The sequence below is a fragment of the Vombatus ursinus genome, unplaced genomic scaffold (assembly GCF_900497805.2).
Source record: "Vombatus ursinus unplaced genomic scaffold, bare-nosed wombat genome assembly UNPS02006874.1, whole genome shotgun sequence".
NCBI classification, from domain to species: domain Eukaryota; kingdom Metazoa; phylum Chordata; class Mammalia; order Diprotodontia; family Vombatidae; genus Vombatus; species Vombatus ursinus.
The window spans coordinates 11642308-11647545 of record NW_020946652.1 but is presented as its reverse complement, the minus strand read 5'-3'; the positions used below and the strand labels follow the sequence as shown (position 1 = coordinate 11647545).

Below are 5238 nucleotides of genomic sequence, written 5' to 3'. Positions count from 1 at the left end.
CATCTCTCTGGTCTTTTGGCCACACCAAGCTGCTTCCACACAATGGAGGGGACATGTTTAGGAAAATGGAAACAAGAACAATGAGTCTGAGTAACTCATTTTCTTTTCTGTGTGTCTGTGCACTAGGGGACTCTGTATGTGACACAGAAAGGCACAAAGTGCCTAGGTACCTACATGTCTTATGAGACAAGGATTAAAATTTAACTTGGTTCTAAATGGCAAGATGCAAAATGAAGATTTGGGTGAGTCAACATGCATTGTAAAGCATTTATTATATGTCAGGCATTGTGGTAAGCACAGGGGATGCAAGAAAGGCAAAAGATAGTTTCTGCCCTCAAGAAGCCCACAATTTAATAATGGGGGCCCCAAGAAACAAGGCACATACAGGATGAACAAGATATTGTTAAGAGAGGGAAGACATTAGAATTAAGAGGGGTTGGGAAAATGTTTCCTGTAGGAGGTAAGATCTTAGGTGGAACTTGAAGGAAGCCAGGATGTGGAGAAGAGGGAAAGGACTCCAAACGTGGGAGACAGCCAAAGAAAATGCCAGAAGCCAATAGGTGGAGGATCTTGTTTGTGGAACAGTAAAGAGACCACTGTCACTGGATCTGAGTGTGTGTGTATAGGGGAAGGTGAAGTAGAAAGGAGTAAGAAGACTGAAAAGGCGTGTTTAGGGAGTAGGTTGGGAAGAGCTTTACCAACTAAAAAAGAGGATTTTGGATATGATCCCGTCATCATGCCAACCTAATGAGTGTGAGGTACCACCTCTGAGGGTCCTTCCCTCCCAGATTGTTTTGGGAAGACAAACTAGGCCATCTTTCGTCTCAATTCTAACCTAGCCTTTAATCACCAAATGGATGCTGCCTCAGACAATGAGTCCTGGGAAAGACCTTAGCTTAAAAAGGTCAAGGTCTCCCACTGCATCCTGGCCATTGCCAGTTGTCTTAACTTATGTCTTGCCCCTGTACTCTGATGACTCCAGAGGAGTGAGGCTGATGGTTCTGCACAGCTCAGCCTCATTTATATCCAATTTACTTGCAAGGCATCACCCTCTTGATGTTAATGGTCCTCTCTGAGAAGAGAGGATGATCAGTAGCCACCTCTGAGGTATTTATATCACTGTTTCTTTTAATCTGGCAGCTAAAGGTCACCATTGTGAACCCAGCATTGGTCTGGAGTTAGGAAGACCTGAGTTCAAACCCAGACTCAGATACTTCCTAGCTGGGTGGTCCTGGGCATATCACTTAACCTCAGTCTGCAAAAGTTTTCTCATCTGTAAAATAGGGATAATAACACCTACTTCCTGTGGTTGTTGCAAGGGTAAAATGAGATATCTGTAAAGCATATATATATAAATGCTACTTATCATCATCATCATTATCATTATTATTTAGTACCCATAATATGGAATGTATTTCGTGTCATTGGTAGTTTTCATTTCCTTTTTCAAGAAGTGTTTGGGGGGAAAAAAAAGTGTTTGTTCATGTCCTGTGATCATTTATCACTGAAAAATGCCTCTTGGTGACATGGCTGAGTCCACTGTCCTCATGTTTAGATTAAAATGAAGCTTTTGCACCTGCTTGTCCTAATCTCAGTGTGTGAAAAAATCTGAAAACTTCCTGCCGTCACTGAAACAGTCTCTTTTCTGTTTTAGAGTCACCTCTGTCCGTCTAACTTCAGGGAACTGTTGCTAACCCTAATTGCGCTGGTGTTTGCACCATGAGACCACCCATCTACTGGAGAATGGTTTCTAGTCTTCTCTACTGGGGTCAAATTCCCACACATTTTAGATCTGAGATGGAGAGTTTCCCCCAGTAAGGGTTTCTTGTCTTACTCTGGTTATTTCGTTTTTCCGAAAAAGTTTTTGAATTTTACGGAACTGAAATTGTCCATTTTATCCTTTCGGATCACCTCCATTCCTTGCTGGGCTGTGAATTCTTCTCGGCCCAGGGAGCATCTCCTTCCATTCTCCTCCTGATAGGACCTTTAACATTTAAGTAGAGTCTTCACTGGCACTCACTGGGGTATTTGGTGTAAAATGCTCACCTGTGCCCACTCCCAGGGAAACTGCTCTGTAGTTTTCCCTGCAGCTCTTGTCAAACAGGGAGTGATTCATCCAGTGGTTTATGCTCACCCAAACCTGCAATAGTGAGTTTGACTGTCTCTGGAAGAAGGAGAAGGACTCAGAGATAAGAAGCTGATATAGCCAAGACGAAGGAGAGAGAAAAAGAACATCTGAGGAGTCTGTGTCACCAGGCCTTGGTACTAAAAAGAACAAAAAAAATCCCCCAGACGTGGCACATGTAATACTGTGCCAAAGATGTCTGAGAGATCAGAAAGGCCGGAGTTGTACAGCAGAGATGGAGAATGGCAGACTTCAGGATTTTCAAGAAAAAAATGGGAACACTGGCTGTAAACAATAGGCCAAAGACCGTGACTCCATTTTCTGGAAAAAAATCTTTAAAATGTATCATTAAGGGAATAGTTAGTCAATGTCTAGAAATGGCAATGGTGATCACAAAGGGCTGGCCTGGCTCCCACAAGAACAGGTTGTGCTATCTGGACTCCATGGTACCAAGCTACCGTGGCCGTGGATCCCCATTTCTCATTCAGGGTTTATATAAAAGTACTAATTATGAACAATCACAAAGCAATGTTTACAGAAATAAAGGAAGGTCAAAATGATTAGCAAGATCTTCATCAAAAAGGATGATGTTACCTGAATTCATCTACAGATTCAATGTTCTATACTAATCCAATGGCCAAAGGGATACCTCATGAAAAATAAAAAAGATAAAATTCTTAATAACAAACAGATATACCATTTTGAGTAATTAATGAAAAAGGTAGAGATTCAGGGAGCCTAGCAATCCACATCTTGAGTTATTTTATATCCATCAATCAGCATTTTTAAGCCATAGAAACATAACTTGTATAAAGTTTTGATATCTCTCTAGGCAGAGAGTTGACCCAAATGTATATAACCCAAAGCCATCCTCCCATCGACAACGGGTCAACAGGCATCCACAGATATGGTTCCACCATGGCTAAGAGAGTAATATACATATCTGAGATCTGAAAGTCACCTGGAGAGAGATGGTCATTGAAGGCATGGCAGCTAAGGAGGTGACCAAATGGGACAGAGGACAGAAATGAGAAGAGGGCCCTGGACAGAGGCTGGAGGGATACTTACAGTTAATGCTATGGATGAAGATCTGGCACAGGATACTGGGAAGAAAGAACAGTTGCCCTAAAATCCAGAGAAGAGAGAAAAGAATTTCCAGGAAGAGAGAGTGATCCAGTGTCAAAAGCTGCTGAGAGGTCAAGAACAACGAGGACCGAGGAAAGGCCAGTTGCCTGGGGACTCTGGAGAGAAGAGTTTCTGTTGAATGGGGAGGTTGGAAGCCAGACACTGGAGGGTTTAGAAGAGAGTGAGAGGAGAAGTGGCAATACCTTTGCCATGTTGAGATGAAAAGGAGAGGAGAGATATGGGAGGACAACAGCTGGAGGGGATGGTAAAATCAAGCTAAGGGCCCCTCAACAAGCTTACCAGATGGAAGCCCAACCCCCTCAGAATGCGCCCTTGGGGCTGCATCAGGAATATCTCTGACTTCTACCCTGTGGTTCGGACTTCCCCTTTACTGCAAAGGAAATTTCCAAATAGACCCTGGAGATACAACCATAGTGCCAGTGACGGGGCTTAATTCTGCCCTCCAAGCAGCCCTCGTGGTGGGCCTTTCACTATATACCCCCGTTATTGTCCACACCACGGTTATTGCTCACCAACCCCAGCAACAGATTATAGTAACTAACCCACATGACTCGGCAGCTTACATAGACAAAGGGGCGGTAGTGGCTCAAGCCCTCCCCCTGTTGGATGGCCACAATAATGATATTAATTGGGTACAACATATAGAACACAGTAAGCCATGGGCAACTATCCAAATTAAGGGGCGATCCTTCAAGGGATTATTAGACACAGGAGCTGATCATTCTGTCACCTCACAACTATTATGGCCCCTCCCTGCAGGGAAAGCCCAGGCTTTACGTGATATAGTGCAGCACCAGTCACGGGTGGGGCACATTGAGCCCACATCCAGCACCTGGAACAGCCCAGTGTTTGTAATAAAAAAGAAATCAGGGAAATTTTGAATGTTAATAGACCTCAGGGCGGTTAACACCACCCTAGAGCCCACGGGAACCCTACAGTCTGGCCTCCCCTCCCCTAAATGGCCTGTGACAGTCATAGACATCCAAGATTGTTTTTTCTCTATCCCATTATCCCCAGAAGATAGAAAGAGATTTGCTTTACCATCCCCTCGGGCATGGACTCCTGCTGCTAAGGCAGCAGTGTCCCAAATACTCTCACTTGCTGCCCAGACCCAGACCGCCAGATGGGACCCCAAAGGTACAATAGAGGTCTCCTTGGTCAATCAACAGAGCCCTTTTTGTGTTATACACCAAGGTCCCAAATTGTTAGAATTTGTATATGCAAAGAAGGCTCACAAGGAGCTGCCAAATTATTATGAGACGTTAGGGGAACTAGCCTTAGCTGCCATACAAAGGGCTGTCCACTTGTCTGGGCAGCGACCTTTACTTTACTTACCTTTTGAACCTGGACAGCGAGAAGCCATTATGCAAACCTATTGGTCTTGGGCACATTGTTCCCAATGGGCCGAAGTGAGTCCCCATTCCTCCTGCCTGCTCCTTCCTATGCTAGAGCAAATAACCTTAGTACCCCCCCAATGAAAGGTTATGGGAGAACCTGTTCAAGGCCCAAATGTTTTCACTGATGCTACAAAAAACCGAAAGGCCTCTATTTATCATGAGGCCTCCAAGGAAATAACAGTATTAGAAACCCCCTATGACTCTACCCAGAAAAATGAGCTCTTTGCCATCCTCCATGCTTGCTCCATGTTTATTCTCATCAGTCCACCTCAGGAGGCATTTTTGAGGGCAACGATGTAGCGGATCGTGCTTTACAGTGCTCCCTACTGCCAGTCCTCACCCCTCCTGAACAAGCCCATGATTTTTTACACCTACCAGTGAGCTCCCTGAGACGCCTGTATGGTTTAACTCGTGAACAGGCTCGACAAATTGTGAGGCGATGTGTGTGCTATGTTCCTTTTCTCCCCCCTCCATCCAGAAAGGGGATTAACCCACGAGGTCTTTTTCCCAATGACTTGTGGCAAATGGATGTTACTCACCTTGGCCGTGTTGCTATCCATGTCTGCATTG

General features: G+C 44.6%; 1 long non-coding RNA gene across 1 annotated transcript in view; it reads right to left on the bottom strand.

The window, feature by feature from the left end:
• LOC114033342 overlaps window positions 1–2171 on the bottom strand; it is a 2855-nt gene extending 684 nt beyond the window's left edge. Inside the window, exon 1 of the long non-coding RNA XR_003567968.1 lies at window positions 2047–2171. This is a non-coding gene — a long non-coding RNA (uncharacterized LOC114033342). The remainder of the gene's footprint in view (window positions 1–2046) is intronic.
• Between the last annotated feature and the right edge of the window lie 3067 nt (window positions 2172–5238).